This window comes from Eurosta solidaginis, chromosome 2 (genome assembly GCF_040869045.1).
Source record: "Eurosta solidaginis isolate ZX-2024a chromosome 2, ASM4086904v1, whole genome shotgun sequence".
Classification (NCBI taxonomy): domain Eukaryota; kingdom Metazoa; phylum Arthropoda; class Insecta; order Diptera; family Tephritidae; genus Eurosta; species Eurosta solidaginis.
The window spans coordinates 120,547,042-120,568,524 of NC_090320.1; the positions used below are offsets into that span (position 1 = coordinate 120,547,042).

At 37.9% G+C, this 21,483-nt stretch overlaps 1 protein-coding gene across 4 annotated transcripts in view; it reads left to right on the forward strand.

The window, feature by feature from the left end:
• The window catches only part of Hr38 (Hormone receptor-like in 38), an 801,608-nt gene that overhangs the window by 384,164 nt on the left and 395,961 nt on the right, over positions 1–21,483 (forward strand). The window contains exons 5-6 of one of the 4 annotated variants that reach the window (XR_010949625.1): positions 20,601–21,200; positions 21,260–21,443. The exons of the other annotated variants lie outside the window; for them this stretch is intronic. The gene's annotated coding sequence lies outside the window, so the exon portion shown is untranslated. The remainder of the gene's footprint in view (positions 1–20,600; positions 21,201–21,259; positions 21,444–21,483) is intronic. 4 annotated transcript variants of the gene reach the window in all.

Here is a 21,483-nt window from a genome sequence, read left to right on the forward strand (position 1 = left end):
TTATGTTCAAAATCGCGTAAGCAAAATTTTGTCTATTACTACATCAAATCAATGGAATCATGTACGTACCAATGAGAACCCGGCAGATTTTGCAACTCGTGGTCTCACTCCGAAACAACTTGCAAATATGCAGTTATGGTGGAATGGACCTGTTTGGTTAAAAGAGCCCAAAACCACCTGGATACAAGGTAGTATTTGTGAAGCCAACATAGATCGAACAGCTACCGAGGAAAGGGTACTTAAGGTGAATGTACATGCGACTATTACAGAAAGTTCATTTCTAGGCAGATATTCCTCGTATACCAAGCTTGTGCGCATAACAGCATGGTTGGGTCATTTTATACACAATCTGAAGGCGAAATCAAGGGATGGCATGCAAGCAATATTCGGACCGCTTACTTCTACCGAGCTGCAATTCTCAAAGGCATCCTATAATTTTGCCGAGTAATCACCACTTTACGAAGATTTTAATGGACCATGCTCATCACCTCACTTTGCATGGCGGAGCACATCTCACTCTTTCTTATATTTGACATCAATTTTGGATCATACACGCACGGAAAATCGTACAGAACCATCTTCGGCACTGCATCCGATGCTTCCGCAACAAGCCCAGGCCCACTACACAATTGATGGGTGATTTACCTACACAGCGTATCAACCCTCCTCGCCGACAATTTATTTATCGCAACAGGTGTGGACTACACAGGAGCCGTTGAAATCAAGGCATCCACGTATCGCGGGCACACGGTCTACAAGGGCTATATAACAATATTTATATGTCTAGCAACCAAAGCAGTTCATTTGGAAGCAGTTACAGGAATGACAACTGAACATTTCTTGTGGGCTTTACAGCGTTTTGTCGGCCGCCGTGGGCTCTGCAGTGATTTATACAGCGATTGTGGGACTAATTTTATGGGAGCGGACGCAATTTTAAATGTGAGACATCAACGGTTAATAGAAGAGGTCGAACGCGAAATTATTCCAAAACTGGCTGAGCAAAAAATCAACTGGCACTTCAATCCACCCCATTCGCCAAATTTTGGTGGGCTTTGGGAAGCCAATGTCAAATCGATTAAGTATCATCTAAAGCGTATAGTAGGAGGTACTAAACTAACATACGAACAGTTATCTACAGTCTTAGTTCGCATCGAGGCCTGTCTCAATTCAAGACCACTGTGCCCCCTCACCGCCGATCCCGACGATCTTTTTGTTCTAACGCCTGGACATTTTTTAATCGGCGATGCTTTACTGTCCCCACAGGAACCGAATTCCGATATTAAACCTATTTCCGCGCAATATCTTGAATTACAACGCTTAGTCCAACAATTTTGGTCAAAATGGACGACGGACTGGCTTTCACACCTTCAATCGAGACCTAAATGGAAATGTGGAACCGAACCTCGCCGTTAATGAACTGGTGCTAGTTAAAGATGAGCGTTTACCACCAAATCAATGGATGTTAGGATGTATTGTAGCACTACATCCCGGATCAGACCAGCTAGTACGTGTTGCTACTATACGTACGCAAACTGGTGTATACAAGCGCTCTATCTCGAAAATTTGCCGATTGCCAATTCCCACCAATGAAGACAACTCACTTGATTCCACTTAATATGACAATTTCTTTACGCACACTATGCCTATTTCCTATTTCAGTTTTTCTTCCCCGGAGTCACCCAATCTACGTTTTCGCATATCATGCTGGATTCAGCATTGGGGGCGGCATGTACAATCCGCAACAAGGTTTGCGTTTAAATGGGTAATCCCACGTACCCACCAGTATGAATTTACACTACGCCACTGTGCATGACAAAACGAAAACCACTAAGACGGCCCATACATGACACAAAAACCATGCGCAAATATAAAACGACGAAATGTGTGCAAATGAAAATTTTGACATACACGGCTCAAAAACATTGCGCAATATTCATTTTTAAATTAGCGCAACAAATGAAACATGTGTTTTAATTGTATAAAAAAGGCACTAATTGTATAAAAAATCACTACTTATTTTCCACAGTGCTGGTAATTCACGGTATAAGTCGAAAAACTCGCACCAGAAGCGTTTATTTTCCATTGTATTTATAAAATATATATTTTAATTGCAAGACCAGCTCAACTCATTGCAGCACTGCGCAATATTCATTTTTCAACTAGCGCAACAAATGAAACATGTGTTCTAATTGTATAAAAAATTATTATGTATTATTGAATTTGTGTCAATTCCTGTTACAAGCTAGAGATGGTCCTTACGCCTTCGATATTAACATTTTTAAGCAATAATTACTGATGTTATATTATTAGGAGTCACAGGTAAACTGTGTAAGATTCACCACACACGAAGAAAAAAGCATGTGCAATATTTGCAGCCATGCGTAAATATCAAAATCGTTTTGATTTTAGCGCAGTTCTCTGCGCAAATAGCGCAACCAGTGCACACACCGGGCAAATCCTTGTGCAAATTGGTAATTGGCACAAGGATACTTGAGCCGTGTAATTGGCGTATAAGTAATTATATAATTTAACTGTTGCCATCCAATACTTCGAAGCGAATGTGCAAGTAGGCAGCATACATGCATATGTATGTATGTGCTTAGCTTTGGCTCTTTTTTCGATTCATCTAACATAACAGTTGACACACAACCATCAACAGGAGTGAAGTGCGGAATATTTTTCAATACACATTTTTATGTAAATACATAAGTTGAGTTTAAATTGTATTTATTGTGTTAAATAAAATATTGATTGAAGAACCCCAATTACAATAGTTCTCTACTACACATCACCCCTGATTCCGAAAATTAAGGTTATTTTTAATTCTATGGCAACGTGTTTGAGATATTTACGAATTACCGTTTTTTCAAAAATAAAATTTGGTCCGCTTAATCATATATATCTCAAGAACGAATTGAGCAATTCCAAAACGGTTTGAAACCTTTAAACGGTAATAATATTTGCTATAAACTGTGCATACAATACTTTTTGCTAGGCCCTGCAGATTTTCAATTTTTTTTGTAAAAATATAAAAAAATTGTACTTTACGAGGAAGGATCTCGAAAATTTTTTATTTCTTTGCAGATTTTTTTTTTCTCTCTAAGCTCTGTTTTACTACAAAAAAATAAGCTTTCATTCAACAAAATCGATGGACTAATACAAAAGTTATAAGCATTCAAGTAAATATATCAACTTAATACTTAAGTACTCTACTGGTACATATGTGTTATTATTTGTATATCAGTTAGTTAGCAGGTAGATTTTCGAAGGGTTATTAGATTCAAAAAACTGTTAGTGTCGTTTTCTCAAACCCAGGTACATTTCAAGCAAGAACATATTTTTAAGGCAGGGAGTGTTTTCTTCGTAGAAGTATGGAACTTTTTTGTCTAGGTAGGCTTGAATTTTTACTTGATCTAAGTATAAATAATAGTACATGCGCCTTGTTCCTTAATAATATCTGCAGGGCTCGCCGGATACTTCAGTTTATAATTGCAGTTTATAACCCGTCATTTACTTAAAAATATAATATGAATAAAAGGGCGCGAGGGTTTGAGTGCACAAATGATCCAGATATGTTCTGTTTCATCTGCGGTCAATTTATCTTTAAAAGGGTGCGACGTGTGTTTTCAAATCCTTTGAACGTTACATACTATAAGTATTTCGGAATTGAGCCTAAAAATAACGAAAAACCATGGACACCTAATACTGTGTGTACCACATTTCGAGTCGAATTGATTTTTTCGGAAAACGGAACAAAAAGGTGCGTTGTAAAAATTAGGAATTTGCTCACTTTTAATGCATAGCTGACTAATTTGTGACACTATCTATTTAGACGACATATGAAATTTATTACACCAATGAAGTGGAGGGAACCAACTTGCCATTCAACGGACTTCTATATTTGCACTACAAAAGTACTTGGGGTTGGAAAGTCAAGAAAACTAACTAGAGTGTCTAGCCTATCTAGAGTGTCATTACCAGAACTAAATTTTACGGAAGCTACATTGCCAGAATCAAATTTACCAGTTTCATTGTCAACAGCAGTATCGGATTACGCGGCATCATGTTGTACTGGATTTCAAACGAAAAATGAAAGAAACTCTTTCCACAAGCAGAACTCTATGATTGGATAAGGGATTTGGAATTGTCAAAGGAAAAGGCCGAACTACACGCCTCTCGTATGCAACAATTTAAATTTGTTTCATCCGATGTTAAGGTAACATATTAAAGAACTCGTCACGAACAATTTTCCAAGTACTATACGAAGGAGGAGAGTATTACTGCAAAGATATTGCTGGTCTATTCAAACAGTTTGGTGAACCATATGATTCAAAAGAGTGGTGATTGTTCATAGACGGCAATAAATTAAGTTTAAAGACCGTATTATTGCATATTGGCAACCAAAAGCCATTTTTCCCGTTCGCGCATTCAGTAAATATGAAGGAAAGGTATGAGATAATGCAAAAATTGCTCAAGTTAATCAAATACGAAGAACATGATTGGAAAATATGTGCCGATCATAAAGTCGTTGGAATGCTATGTGGTCTACAAAGTGGATATACAAAATACTGTTGCTTTCTATGCAAATGGTATAGCCGAGCTCGTAAAGACCACTCCATCATAAAGGATTGGCCAGAACGAATCGAGTTTCAAGTTGGGGTGGATAACATAAAATACCCCCACTTATAAAGAAGGAAAAAATAATTCTAGCTCCGCTTCACATCGAGCTCGGCCTTATCAAAAACTTTGTCAAGGCTTTGGACAAAGGAGCGAAGCTTTTCATCATTTGAAGACAATCTTTCCAGGGATTTCAGAAGCAAAAATAAAGGAAGGGATTTTTGTGGCACCGCAAATAAGGAAAATGATGACCAATAACCATTTTAAAGAACTATTGTCACCAGTGGAGGCAGCAGCGTAGGATTCTTTTTAAAAGGTCGTCATTTCCTTTTTAGGCAAACACAAAAGTCCTAACAACGAGATGACTTAATCAAAAACTATGCGGAAATGGGTAAAAAAAACATATTTATACATATATTAATTTGTATGAAAATTTTTAAATTTACATGAGAATATATAGCCCTTAATCTGAATTCATCGTCCAGTTCCGAAAAAACAAGAACGAGAAAAATGTAAACAAAAAATTTGTTCTGAATTGAAAGATAAATCCAGCCTAAGAAAATTATATACTAATGTGTCACTTATGTATTTATCTAATATACTTTTTCATTTACTTTCAGAAGAAAATATGTCTTTAAAAATTCATTTTCTACACTCCCATTTAAATTTTTTCCCGCAAAATCTTGGCGACGAAAGTGACGAGCATGGCGAAAGGTTACACCTGCAAATTAAAATTATTGAAAGTCGGTATCAAGGATTCTGGGATGTCGCTATGGTGGGTGACTCCTGTTGGTTTCTCATAAGAGAAACCGATCCTAATCTAAATAAGCGTTAGAACAAGATACATAACTTTTTCAATTATAAAATAAGATCATAGAGTTAAGACAGAATCATATGTACATATCCTATTTTTGTAGCGTACTTAAGTATTAAATGGATATATTTACTTTAATGCTTATAACTTTTGTATTAGTCCATCGATTTTGTTGACTGAACGGTTTTTTTATTTGTAATAAAACAGAGCTTAGAGAGGAGACAAATCTGGAAAAAAAAAGTTTTCGAGATCCTTCCTCGCAAAATAAAAATTTGTTTATATTTTTACAAAAGAAAATTGAAAACTCTGTAATGATTGTTCGTTATCTTTGAATCTGCAGGGCCTAGCAAAAAGCGTTGTATGCGCAGTATATAGCAATTCTTTCTTGAGATATATATGATTAAGTGCACCAAATTTTTTTTTTATACTCAGTTGAGCAGAGCTCACAGAGTATATTAACTTTGATTGCATAACGGTTGGTTGTACAGGTATAAAGGAATCGAGATAGATATAGACTTCCATATATCAAAATCATCAGTATCAAAAAAAATTCGATTGAGCCATGTCCGTCCGTCTGTCCGTTAACACGATAACTTGAGTAAATTTTGAGGTATCTTGATGAAATTTGGTACGTAGGTTCCTGGGCACTCATCTCAGATCGCTATTTAAAATGAACGATATCGGACAATAACCACGCCCACTTTTTCGATAACGAAGATTTCGAAAAATCGAAAAAGTGCGATAATTCATTACCAAATACGCATTAAGCGATGAAACTTGGTAGGTGAGTTGAGCTTATGGCGCAGAATAGAAAACTAGTAAAATTTTTTACAATGGGCGTGGCACCGCCCACTTTCAAATGAAGGTAATTTAGAAGTTTTGCAAGCTGTAATTTGGCAGTCGTTGAAGATATCATGATGAAATTTGGCAGGAACGTTACTCTTAGTGGCGGCCACCGTGGTGTGATGGTAGCGTGCTCCGCCTAACACACCGTATGCCCTGGGTTCACACCCAAGAAAAGCAACATCAAAATTTTAGAAATAAGGTTTTTCAATTAGCAGAAAAATTTTCTAAGCAGGGTCGCTACTCGGCAGCGTTTGGCAAGCGCTCCGGGTGTATTTCTGCCATGAAAAGCTCTCAGTGAAAACTCATCTGCCTTGCAGATACCGTTCGGAGTCGGCATAAAACATGTAGGTCCCGTCCGGCCAATTTGTAGGGAAAATCAAGAGGAGCGCGACGCAAATTGGAAGAGAAGCTCGGCCTTAGATCTCTTCGGAGGTTATCGCGCCTTACATTTATTTATTTTTAATAAGAATTAATTAATTTTGCGGCTCTTAAATTCGTTTTGAGGCCTTAACCAAATATTTTGCGGGTGCTGCATATAAACAATTTGGGAAATAAAAGACACCCTAATGTACATATAGATCGATATTCACAGCATTGGTTTAGTTTTGCAATTACCAAAATTTTCGTAATGTTTCCAACTTCATCATCTCTATTTCCTCCAATCTTTCGTTATGTCTTTTTCTCTCCTTTTCTTCCTGCTCTTTAATCTCTAATTCTTTTTTCTTGAATGTTAGCAGTTCATCGAATGCATGGGCAATCCGATCAAATGCAGCATTTTGCTCTGTGCACACTTTTTCAAAACTGTCAACAGAACGCCGACGTTCACGCGATGTATTTCGTGGCTCAGTGCTAGCAGCTTTATTTGTGGTTGACTCTGCAATGCTGTCGCTGCTTTCATCAGCAGACTTTTCAGCGCCGTCACCTGGGACTTCCCGGTTGCTGCTTGTAGTTGGAGCATTTGTGGGTCCATAGCGTCTGACGCCATCCGTACAATTCACGGATTTATATAGGCTATAGAGTACCGCAATAGCTTCTTCAGTCGGTGAAACAGGCTGCTGGGAATATGGTCCACCACCAGTTGCATTCACTTCGGGCCGGTTATCTGACAACTTTTTCTTTATAGTGGACTTCCAATCGACCCAAGACTGTAAAGAGAGTTGAAATAAAACCAAAAGAAAACAAACAGTAACTGTGAAGGTCCACGCCCAAAAAGCACAATTCACTTATTTATAATTTTAAGTAAATTGAAAAAAGTTATTTCGAATGAACTGAGCATAGTAGTTGCAGCGGGTTTCAGGTTAACCGCCAGGGAAAAGGATCTGCATTTAAAAGCCAATTTCAAAAATTTTTGGAATCGTGTATTTTTGGTGTGGACCTCCACAATTCTATACTACTACTTGCAATCGAGATTTGGATTATGCGACGGCACGCAACTGCTAAAACACGTCCAAAAATGCCGGGGGGGGGGGGGGGTTATAAGAAAATTACGCTGTTTTAACCTTATCAATAATCCGAAGGCGATTTTTTTATTTCTGTCGAGATATTTGCAGTCAAAGTTAAACACTTTCTGTAATTTTTATGTGGTTGTTGTAATCACACATTTAGAGTGTTCCGAAAAGTGCAGAAAGCTTGATGCATCGGTTAAGGGTTATTTTTTTTTTTAAATCGTGGCCGAATGCAGCCAACTCAGAAAGGTGCCAATTTATTTTCAAAGAAACAAAAAAATGTACTTACAATTACTGATACGGTCAAAATGTGCCTTTTCTTCCCTTTTCCCAAATTTTTCGATTAGCCTTAGCAGTTGGCAGCTAAAGTAAAGAATAACCAAACAAACTTGCTTACCTTTTTCCAACTATCCAAATCTTTGCACGGAGGACCAACAGTATTGAGGGACTTTGTTAGTTCACCCAATTTTGCTTCTACATCCACTCTGTATCCTTTAGTGGAACCTCTAGCAATGGCTTTGTTGCCTTGCATAAAGGATAAGACGATTTCTTCCTGTTTTGGGTTTCACTTCTTTCCCCTGAAACATATGAACATTAATATATCCATATTTGGAATAAATTAAAGCAAAGTAAAATTGCCAATTGAATACTTTCATTACAAAATTTCTTGTTTTTACCAAATATTTTTAAGATTTTTATTTTTTTCACACTTCGTTTGATACATAATGCAATAGACATCAGCTGATCGAAGTAATAAGGGTTGCCATTCATTAGTCGTACTTTTTATAGTGAAAAATTCATTGGACGAAAATATTTTCGAAAATTGTACAACTTTGATATATTTTAGCAATTATTTTATAATAATTATAAATATTAACAATTACTATTATAATTCCTCATATAATGCCAATAGAATAACAAACATAGGACAAAAAATAAAAGTGCTTAGATTTAATGTTCTTCGAATATGGCACTCGAATATTTTTTCTCTACACATGGCAATAATGAGTTTTTCGATTAATACTGCGCATGCGCTGGATCGGAATTCAGAAGAGGTCGACTACATTTCGATCAGCATCGATTTGTTTGCCTAATAGATTTCCTTATAGAAGTTTTTAAAGAAAGATTTATTATGCCAATTTAACTCAAATTTAAACAAAAAAATACACACAACTCTTCCAAATAAAATGAAGAATTAAAAAAAATTATTTTAAAGACAAATATCGCAACATTTGTGTTTAATCTGCCAATTAATTTTCATTCCGACTGCTCAGATGCAATACTTTTCAAACCGATAATTTTTGGTCGGAATCGAAATTGAGAACACCAATCCATTTCGACTTCGAAAAAATTGATCGTAATCGGACCTCAGAACAGGTCTGATTATCTTCACTAAGCAACAGCAATGCATTCTCAGAAAAGAGTTTGATATCACAGTCTATAAAGAATTATCTCGTTAATAAAATGATTTAAAAAAAATGTTTAAGTTAAACGGTTTTATTGAAAAGAATTCTTACATTAAGTAGTAATAATACTAAAAGATAGAAAATAGTTAGGTAGGTCCTAGGTACTAGTACCATCACACTCCTCATCAATCTAGCGCATTGATCACAAAAATCAATAAAAGCGTTGGGCGCGTGAAATTCTAAAAACGCGAGGCGTAGCTTAACTTAATTAAGGTTCAGTTGATCGTATTTATGCATATGTGCAAGTATTATTTGTAAAGATATGAGCGATTGACTATCAATAGAAATTTTACGCGACCCACGTTTTTTTTTTTCATATCTCGCTTTCTATTCATGTATGTGATATGTGTTCCATATATGAGCCTGATGGAACTACAAATACAATTGTTTTAATATCTCGGTACTTGCGCCACCTGGCGGCGATCAGGTCACAGAACAATCCGTTGAGGAGGTCCAACAAGTACCTCTTTTTATTAAACGGGTTTATTTAGCTTTTATTAGCTTAATTAAAATTTAAGTAACTTCCCGATAAGCTACAAGCTTAAAACTTAGAATATAGTTCAGAACCCGATGACAATGCAATAATAAAAAAATCTCCGATAAGTGCCGCATGGATCGAAATGTTTCGTATTTGTGGTCCGATTTGGCTCATCTTTGGAACACATAATACAAACAGTAATAGAAAGCTATCTATGAAAAAAAATCGAAATATGAAAATAATTTCCGCTAGGTGGCGCAGGTATCGAGATATTAAAAAAATCGTATTTGTGCTCCAATTATCTCATATTTGGAACACATTTTACATACATGAATTGAAAGCAACATATGAAAAAAAATATTGACGCCAGGAGGTGCAAGCATCGAGATGTTAAAAAATCGTATTTGTAGAACAATTTGGCTCATATTTGGAACACATATTACATACAGAAATAGAAATCGCTTTATGAAAAAAAAAATTTCGATAGGTGCGGAAAGGATCGAGATATTAAAAATACTCGTATCTGTGGCCCATTTTGGCTCATATTTGGAATAAAAATTACAAACAGTCCGGTAGAAGTGACATCAAAATACTTTAGAGTTCGAGGACTTAGATTATAACAAATTGTCAGGAAAGAGTCCTTGTAATAATGAATCACTATATATACTAAATAGAATAAAAATAGGCAATTAAGACTAAAAACTTGAAAACAAAATAATTAAAAAAATTCTTTAAGATAAACGGTTTTATTAAAAACAATACTTACATTAAGTAATAATAATACTAAAAGCTCACTCCTCATCAATCTAGGGCGATGATCAGATAATTAAATAAAAGCGTTGGGCGCGTCAAATTTTTAAAAATGTGAGGCGTAGCATAACCTGATTAAGGTTCAGTTGGTCTTACTTATGACTATCAATAGAAATTTGATGCGTGCAACACTTTTATTTAATTTTCTGATCAACTGGTTAAAGTACTGGATTATCAGGGCAATTCCTGGCATAGAGGTCCGACGCCCGGTTGTGGATATGACTGAGGACCTGCTTGTCCATTTTGCTTCATACGGCTGTATTCTCAGGAGCCGTATTTCCTCATAATGCTTATGGAGATGACCCCTTAGGCCCTTGGGAGCTGTAGCCTCATCAATGAGATGTATTCAGCAAAAACTGTTTGTTCAGCATTTCATTTCTCTCACTAATGGGGAGTACTCTCGCCTCATTGTGTATGCGGTGTTCTTGGGACATAAGAAGACAGCAGCATTCTGAGGGCAGTATTTTTGCAGGCCTGTATTTTCTTCCAGCGAGTAACTTTAGGCTAGGCGACCGTATCGGCGACGCGTAGCATGCAATCGGCCGACCAATTGCTTTGTAAGTAGTAATGCGCGTTTCAATGTCTTTACCCCAAGTGCTAACGGTAAGATATTTGAGGATTTAATTACGGTTCTGGATTTTAGGGACAATTGCGATTGTATTCTCTTCAAAATATAGATCCTGATCGAACGTCACACCTAAGATTTTTTGGTGTAAGGCAGTCGGTAGCGTGATGCCATCGATGTGGATTTTCAATATGGTCGAAATTTGGCGCGTCCGTGTTGTAAATAAGGTCGCCGACGATTTGGCCCGTGACAATGTCAGGATGAGTGGGCCTGAGCCTGTAGCCATTATTGTGCAGTCATCGGCGTAGGAAACAATAGCGACTCCTTCTGGTGGTGAAGGTAGCTTCGATATGCAAAAATTAAGTGGGGATGGGGACACCACCATGTTTAATTTTCTTGGTTTGTGTGTTATGTTCCTGAATTGTCACCCTTTTGAGACTGGGGGAAGGGATGACCCTTCCAGGTCTTGCAGTAACGTGCCGTGTTTGACCGTATCAAAAGCATTTGACAGGTCTAACGCAACGAGTACTGTCCTATGGTGGGGTTTTTGATTTAATCCGCAATTTATTTGTCTGTTAATGGCGTTTAGAGCAGGGGTAGTGCTATGTAATTTTCGAAAGCTATGATGATGATTGGCAAGGCGCAAATTAGCATTGAAATAGGGAAGCAGAATGGCTTCAAGTGTCTTGGCTACTGGCGATAGGAGAGATAACGGACGATAAGAATGTCCTATGTTAGCTAGCTTTCCAGGCTTTAAGAGCGAAACCACCTTGGCCATCTTCTATTTTTCGGTGATGACGAAGATGGACAGGGACAGGTTGCAGACATGCGCTAGATAATTAAATCCCTCTTTGACTAGTTTTTTGAGCATCGGCATGGTCATGCCGCTTGGGCCTACTGCTTTAGATGGTTTAGCATGAACGATGGTATTTTAAACCTCTTTGGCGTTGATGGTAATTGAGGACGCGCTGTTTTTGCGTGTGTGGGCGTCTGTTGGCCCGCCGTCTGACTTTGTCAACCGTAGAATGCATTACATATTGCACGAGCATTTTTTCACATCCGACAGCTTTGTCATTGTGCTTAGTCGGGTTCGATAGGGCTTTACGGTGGATCAAAGCTTTTCTACACCGGCAGAGAGGTTACAATTCTTTAAGTGTTCCTCCAATTCCGCCCGCTTGTCTTCATCCACAAGCAATCGGATGCGTTGGTTTATATCCCTTATTTGGAGGTCGCCGGGTCGTGCTGTCTTATAAGATCACGTTCCCTCGCTAGAGTTGCGGCCTCCGATGGAAAACATGAGCGGATTTCCGGCATTCTTCCGGCGGGAATAAAACGAGCCGAAGCGGATTCAACAACCTTGCGGAAACCACACTCCCCTTGACGGGCATCAGTCGGGATAGGCAGGGCAGCAAAGCGATTGTCAGTATAATATTTGTAGTCATCCCACTTTCCTTTCTTAAAATTTATGAAAGTGCGATTTTCAGTGGTGATGAAGTCAGCATATCGCTTGAGCGGAAGGAGTATGGGTAGGTGGTCAGATTCCAATGTTACCATCGAATGCCAGTTAACACAGTTTACTAGTCCTGCGCACACGATTGATAAATCTGGTGAACTGTGACAGCTTCCTACTATACGAGTTGGGTGTTTCCGTTTATCTTGCAGAACGTCGTTTCCTCTATTTGGTCCGCCAACATCTCAACCCTTCTGTCCGCCTGTAGTTTAGAATGCTATAAATCGTTGGGGGCATTGAAATCGCCAAAGACAATGCGATTATCGCCAGTGAGTAGTGCAGTGATGTCAGGGCAGTATCCACTGGGACAACAGGTGACAGGAGGGATGTAGATGTTGATGATTTCTAAATTGACTGGACAGATATGCCTTAACATTCCAGATTGCTGTCCATGCGCCCGATATCGGGATCAAATAGATTATATTGCACTGAGTGGTGGGTTATACCCAGAGCAGGTCTGTAAAGCAGATCTTGCTGTGAGTTTGGTCTCTTGGATGGCCATCTTTCTCCATGATCTTACCAGTTAACCCCACTTTAACTGCAGTATTCTGAAGTGTAACGGGGGAGACGTCGTTACTCTAGGGGTAAGTGACGGGTGACTACGCCTGAGTTGGGGGAGGCCAGGACGCAAATGCTGTTGTGGCCCTGCGACTGGACGTCCCTGCGTAAGCATTGTGGTACACAGGGTAGTTGGGTTTGCAGCCTGAGTATGGCGCGATGAAACCCGTCGGGGAGTTGCCGTCGCTGAGACCAGAACATCTAGGAAAGTGGCATCGTCCAAGGCAGGAGCTGCATCGGGCAGATGTCGCAAACATATATATTCTGTGGCAAACGGCGCAAAGGGTGGTAAGGACTAAGAGTCTGTTTCCCTGACCTACTCGAATGCTAGTGCCGGAAAGAGGGGGAGAAGAAGACGGGGCGGGGCTGATGTTCGGCATTGCTAGCGACTCTACTACGGAGATTGTAGTTATGAGTAGAAGTGGCCGTATGAGCTGGTGGCGCGAGCAGCAGGGGTGGGGATTCAAGGATTTGTGTAGCACAATATATAGCTCCTCCAACCTAATTGTCAATCTCACCTTCGCCCGGCGAATCCTGTTTCACTAACAGAGGAGGCTCTGGCGACCCCAGGCTCCTCTGGGAACTAGGGTGTGGGGAGGGAGGGATGGCCTGAAGGCTTAGTGTGGCCATATAAATCGTTTCCGAGATGGTCGGGCTAGTACCTTAATGGTGCTTTGTTACCGGAGCGTACACTCAGAGAAAAACGCCGTTCTAAAATCCAGCACCACCGGACTCAATTCAAGCTTTTCATGTTCTTACTTTTTTGTTCTTGAAAAACGAACGACCTGTTCTTAAAACAATAACCTTGTTCTCGAACTGAGAACCATGTTCTTGAAAAGAGAACGGCTGGTCATAAAATATGAACGAATGTTCTATTAATGAGAACGATGTTCTTAAATTAAGAACAATGTTCTTAAATTAAGTTCAAGAAAAAAGAAACGGTACAATTCGTGTGCACTACAATGTTAAGTACAACATTTGGCACAAGCTACCAAGCATTTGTAGTGGCCCAGCGGTTATGATGTTGCGGTTGCGATCGTGTGGCGTGAGTTCGATCACCGTCAAACTCTAAAGTTTTTTAAAACATTTTTTTGTATTCTATTTTTTTTAACTCTTATTTTTCGTTTAGTTCCATTCACATATGTACAGGTAATTCTCAAACTTGTTATGAAATGTTTTAAATATATATTCAGATTGCATCATCAAATAATAAAAATTTCTCGATAAGAGAAATATATGAAAAAATGCATATTATGCGTTTTTTCGAACCTTTTGCCTTTTAATAATAGTTTTTTTGTTATTAATATTTTTTTATTAATAACAAAAAAATTATTTATTAATAAAAAATAAATAAATAATGGGGTAACATATAAAAAATTAGCTTCCTCCCACCAATGATCAAGCACAAACCGTTCTTGAATTGAGACCGAAAATTATTAAAACGACCACAAAACTTGCTCGAAGCGTGAGAACGAAAAATCTTAAATCAAGCCCAAGTAGTGCTTGAAATGAGCACAGAAGGTTCACACATCGATACCAAACTGGTCATAAAATACGAACGGTGTGCTTGGAAAAACTGTTCTTGAAACAAGCCCATCGGTCACGAGTTAAGAAAAAACGTACTTAACAGACTTTTGTCAACGAATGTTCTTAATTTTGAACTTGTTTCGTTCGTTTTAGAACGATTTTTTCTCTGAGTGTACTGGATCTATATCCGGCAAGGGACCATCACATCGATAACACTCCCCAAAGCCTTCGGGGAGTAACCTTACCGCCACAACAACAACAACAAGAACAGCAGCGGGTACTTGGATTGCTGAGCAGCGTGGCTGCTAGAACAAGTTTTTTTAATTTTTTGGAAAGCACTCGGAGCGTATTTCTGCTATGAAAAGTTTCTCAGTGAAAACTCATCTGCCTTGCAGATGCTGTTTGAAGTCGGCGTAATACATGTAGGTCCCGTCCCGCCAATTTGTAAGAAAAAATTGATGGATCATCACGAAAATTTGAAGAGCAGAATGTCCTAAAATGTGTTCGGAGGCTATCGCGCCTATTATTAATTTATTATTTATCTGTCACTTATGGTAACTGAAACGTCATCTGCATTTGCCGTAAGTTTGACTTGTCCTCCGTCTAACCGTCCAAGCAATTGGTTGATAAACAGTGCCCACGGCATAAGTGACAAAACCCCACCCTGCGGCATTCCTCTGTTTGCAGATATTAATCTCTCTAGGGTTTTGAGCAGAAAAGATGTCAAACAAATAGGCCTGTAGTCTTACGGATGCAGATGACTGGTTTTTACAGCTTTCGGTATGAAGACTACTCGAACCATTCTCCAAGATTGCGGGACGTGGCTCAGTTTTACGCAACACTCAAACATTAAATCAAGCCATTCTACAATCGTTCTACCGCCCGTCTACAGCATAGCAGGGAATATCCCATCTGGACCTAGCGATTTGAACTTGACAAAAGTTTTTATTGCCCATTCAATTTTCGCATTTGTCACAATCCTGGTAATTCTCGCTCCGTACTAGGATTGTAGACGTGGTTACATAACTCTTCCGCATCACTTGTTGATGGGAGGTATTTTTTAAGTAGTGCCTGAAGGGACTCTTTACAACTGTATAGCCATTTCCCGTCTTCCTGATTTATCAGTCCCTGTACCGCATCTCCCTTGGATAGGAATTTCCTCAGTCTCATCGTTTCGCTGGAGCGTTCTATGTTTACACAGAAATTTTCTCATGAAACCCGCTTCGACCTGTTGATATCACGTTTATAGATCCTCAATAGATCTCGATATATCGACAGTGACGCGTACAGAATCAAGGTAGATTCTATTTGAAATGCTGGGTCATATTTCGCAATTTAACAAGTCAAATTTTATACTGCTCACCTTACTTTTTCCCTTCATTGAATGACAAAAGAAAAAATGTATTGCTTTTATATTATGTACGTGCATGTATGGGTATAAAAATGACAAAGAATGGCGTGTTCTCGTACTGGTCACTTATGTCAAACTGAGTTATGTTATATGGCGTGTTTCCATACTGATCGGTTGTGAAATGCAACATTCTCCCTTCCGTGGCAACATTATTGTCATTAGACAAAAACTCGTATAAACAAGTAAGGAAGGTTAAGTTCGGGTGTAACCGAACATTACATACTCAGTTGAGAGCTATGGTGACAACATAAGGGAAAATAACCATGTAGGAAAATGAACCGAGGGAAACCCTGGAATGTGTTTGTATGACATGTGTATCAAATGAAAGGCATTAAAGAGTATTTTATGAGGGAGTGGGCCATAGTTCTATAGGTGGACGCCATTTAGGGATATAGCCATAAAGGTGGATCAGGGTTGACTCTAGAATGCGTTTGTACGTTATGGGTATCAAATGAAAGGTGTTAATGAGTATTTTAAAAGGGAGTAATCCTTAGTTCCATAGGTGGACGCCGTTTCTAGATATCGCCACAAAGGTGGACCAGGGGTGACCCTAGAATTTGTTTGTACAATATGGGCATCTAACGAATGGTGTTAATGAGTATTTTAAAAGGGAGTGGGCCTTAGTTCTATAGGTGGATGCCGTTTCGAAATATCGCCATAAAGGTGGACCAGTGGTGACTCTAGAATGTGTTTGTACGATATGGGTATCAAATTAAAGGTATTAATGAGGGTTTTAAAAGGGAGTGGTGGTTGTTGTATAGGTGGTCGCCTTTTCGAGATATCGCCATAAAGGTGGGCCAGGGGTGACTCTAGAATGCGTTTGTACGTTATGGGTATCAAATGAAAGGTGTTAATGAGTATTTTAAAAGGGAGTAATCCTTAGTTCCATAGGTGGACGCCGTTTCCAGATATCGCCATAAAGGTGGACCAGGGGTGACCCTAGAATTTCTTTGTACAATATGGGTATCAAAAGAAAGGTGTTAATGAGTATTTTAAAAGTGAGTACTCCTTAGTTCCATAGGTGGACGCCGTTTCGAGATATCGCCATAAAGGTGGACCAGGGGTGACCCTAGAATTTGTTTGTACAATATGGGCATCAAACGAAAGGTGTTAATGGGTATTTTAAAAGGGAGTGGGCCTTAGTTCTATAGGTGGACGCCGTTTCGAAATATCGCCATAAAGGTGGGCCAGGGGTGACTCTAGAATTCGTTTGTGCAATATGGGTATCAAACGAAAGAAGTTAATGAGTATTTTAAAAGGGAGTGGGCCTTAGTTCTGTAGGCGGACGCCTTTTCGAGGTATCGCAATAAAGGTGGACCAGGGGTGACTCTAGACTTTGTTTGTACGATATGGGTATCAAATGCAGGTTCTAATGAGTATTTTTAAAAGGGAGTGGGCCTTCGTTCTATAGGTGTTCGCCTTTTCGAGATATCGCCATATAGGTGGACCAGGGGTGACTTTAGAATATGATTGTACGATATGGGTATCAAATGAAAGGTGTTAATGAGTATTTTAAAAGGGCGTGGGGCTTAGTTCTATAGGTGGCCGCCTTTTCGAGATATCGCCATAAAGGTGGACCAGGGGTGACTCTAGAATGAGTTTGTACGTTATGGGTATCAAATTAAAGGTATTAATGAGTTTTAAAAGGGAGTGGTGTGAAGGCGTTTTCCAGAAATCGACCAAAATGTGGACCAGGGTGACCCAGAACATCATCTGCTGGATACCACTAATTTATTTATATATGTAATACCTGCCAAGATTTTAAAGTTTTTTATTTCGCCCTGCAGAACTTTTTCATTTTCTTCTACTTAATATGGTAGGTGTTGCAACCATTTTATAAAGTTTTTTCTAAAGTTGTATTTCGCGTCAATAAAACAATCCAATTACCTTACCATGTTTCATCCCTTTTTTCGTATTTGGTATAGAATTATGGCATTTTTTCATTTTTCGTAATTTTCGATATCGAAAAAGTGGGCGTGGTCATAGTCGGATTTCGTTCGTTTTTTCATACCAAGATAAAGTGAGTTCAAGTATTTTAAAGGGAAAGTGAACTAAGTTCATTAAAGATATGTCGATTTTTGCTCAAGTTATCATGTTAACGGCCATGCGGAAGGACAGACGGACGACTGTGTATAAAAACTGGGCGTGGCATCAACCGATTTCGCCCATTTTCACAGAAAACAGTTAACGTCATAAAATCTATGCCCCTACCAAATTTCAAAAGGATTGGTTAATTTTTGTTCGACTTATGGCGTTAAAAGTATCCTAGACAAATTAAATGAAAAAGGGCGGAGCCACGCCCATTTTGAAAATTTCTTTTATTTTTATATTTTGTTGCACCATATCATTACTGGAGTTGAATGTTGACATAATTTACTTATATACTGTAAAGATATTAAATTTTTTGTTAAAATTTGACTTTCAAAAAAATTTTTTTTAAAAGTGCGCGTGGTCCTTCTCCGATTTTGCTAATTTTTATTAAGCGTACATATAGTAATAGGTGTAACGTTCCTGCCAAATTTCATCATGATATCTTCAACGACTGCCAAATTACAGCTTGCAGAACTTCTAAATTACCTTCTTTTAAAAGTGGGCGGTGCCTCGCCCATTGTCCAAAATTTTACTAATTTTCTATTCTGCGTCATAAGTTCAACTCATTTACCAAGTTTCGTCGCTTTAGCTGTCTTTTGTAATGAATTATCGCACTTTTTCGGTTTTTCGAAATTTTCGATATCGAAAAAGTGGGCGTGGTTATAGTCCGATATCGTTCATTTTAAATAGCGATCCGAGATGAGTGCTCAGGAACCTACTTACCAAATTTCATCAAGATACCTCAAAATTTACTCAAGTTATCGTGTTAACGGGCGGACGGACGGACGGACGGACGGACGGACGGACATGGCTCAATCAAATTTTTATTCGATCCTGATTATTTTGATATATGGAAGTCAATATCTATCTCGATTCCTTTATATATGTACAACCAACCGTTATCCAATCAAACTTAATATACTCTGTGAGCTCTGCTCAACTGAGTATAAAAAGCGAGGACATACCCTACAAACGCACTACAAAAACAAAACAGCAACCTAGTCGACGAATTTTACAAAAACAAAATAATAAATTTCATAGAAAAAATGCAACTAACTTGCACCGCGGCTACAGCCCCTCGACTATACGGTCTGCCTAAGATCCACAAAACGGACATTCCCTTACGTCCCATTGCGTCATCTGTCAGTGTCCCATGTTACGATCTATCAAAATACATTGGGAAGATACTAACTAACTTAACTTCAGACGAATACAACATAAGGAACCCCTACACGGATAAAAATAAATTATTAATTTTCCATGAACAGCGTTCATAAACATTTTGCTCTTGGTTTTATGAATAAGTTCATTGATTTTAATGAATTTTTCATAAATTACATGAATAGTTTCATAGAAATTTATGAAAATGCTCATAAATGTAATGGATGCAAATTCATGAATTAGTTTTAGAAGAAAATTCAGTTTTTATGCTTTATGAACAATGTTTATGAATGCTTCTCATAAACTTCTATGAAATTATTCATTGAGTTTATGAAGCATTTCATAAAATCAAAGAATTTATTCATAGAACTGATGGTGTTAGTATTGCCGATCAATTCTTTTGTGCAAATAATCCGGGTAAAGTAGCAAATCCCGTCGTGTTTAGGCTGCAGAACTACACAAAAGAGGGAAAATTTTCAAAAGTTGACGCCACTGAATTTCGCATCATAAGTTGTTGAGTAAAAAAAGGTAAAATAGAACTGCATAAATTTGTTTGTGAAATAAAATCTGTGTTTTGTTTGTGAAATAAAATTATCTCGGATTGACGGTTTTGTTCGACATTTGACGAGGATTCACTTACTTTCCAACGACAGACTACGGTGCCAATTTTGCCACCAATTATTTGTTAGTGTTAATATTTACAAAAGGCATTTACAGCGCAGGCATTTCATTTTATTTTGTGATTCTAAAGCCGGTGAAAATAGCACTTTCTTGAAGTTTAATGTCGATGTTCCGGCAGGTTCAATTGCTACTACAGTCCATGAGGCCGGCGTATCCAATATTAGTACAGATACTGTCGATATATGCACTCCAGTTGAGGGGGGAAGTTTCGCAGTGGTAAATGATTATACAGCGGATAGAAGCCACATTATAGAAGAGTTAAATATTTTATAAGAGTTAAAAAAATTGCAAGATTATTATCTAAATGGACATAGCAATTTTTCTAGAAAAGATGCCATGGATATTGCGAGTAAGGTTGAAAATTTTAAAAATTTAAAGTTTTTTAAAAAAATTGCAAGATTATTATCTAAATGGACATAGCAATTTTTCTAGAAAAGATGCCATGGATATTGCGAGTAAGGTTGAAAATTTTAAAAATTTAAAGTTTTAAATTTAATTTAAAGTTTAAAAATTTTACTTGAATCATGGAAAAAAATCATGTATGATTATTTAAAAGTTGGTTTCATATTATATTTTTGGCTTTAGTACGATTATTAATTTATTTCAAAAACTCTTTGTAGATCAAAATCTAACGGTTGAAGTTCTGAAAATATTGAAACGAGACCAATTAAAGGAAATAATGAAAAAGATAAGAAGGGGACCGTGCTATCTTTGAATTTCATTTTGAAAATTGGCGGAATGAAATTGGCAAACCTATTGATTTCCACTCTTCACCATTGCCTTCAGCTATTACTTGCAAATCTGACAACCAATTCAATAATTTGCCAACCAATTCTCATGCCAATCTGACAACTACTTCAACTTCGAAAGGGATGTAACAATAGTAACGCTTGCAACAATTTTAAATTCGGACTCTAAATCTTCAAACATTAAATCATTTTATGCGGATCACAATAAACTTGAAGAATCACATCGCAACATACTTATTGACATAATTGTAAGATTCTTCATCAACACCGACATCCACATGTTACTTCAAAGTAGCCACTGCTTAGAAGTTGAAATTTCGGAAAATTTCCCAAGCGAGAAATTAAGTTTCTATCGAGCCGAAAAGAGAGGAGAACTGTGCACCAAATTTTGCAACATGAAAAAGAGCATCAAAAGCTACAGTTCGGAAGCTAAACAGCGTCGTAAGGAATCTCCAGAGGTCGAGGAAAATGGTAGGTGTTGCAGCATATTACCTAATTTTTCGTTTATTTAATTTTTATTTCATTTCAAGTTCAATTGGTGCTGAAGAAATGGTTCAGCGTGTGAAGTTCGACAATTTGACTGCGGAGGAGTTTCAAAACGCTTGGCAAGCTTGCGCCAATTATAGAATAAATAAGTCCCAAACAAAATTTCAAAACATACACCAAATATTTAGCGAGTGGCCAGAACATAAGAAACCTGATGGATATCGTCTGGTAAATAAATCTTAAATCATAGGTTTTGTGTTTGCAATTT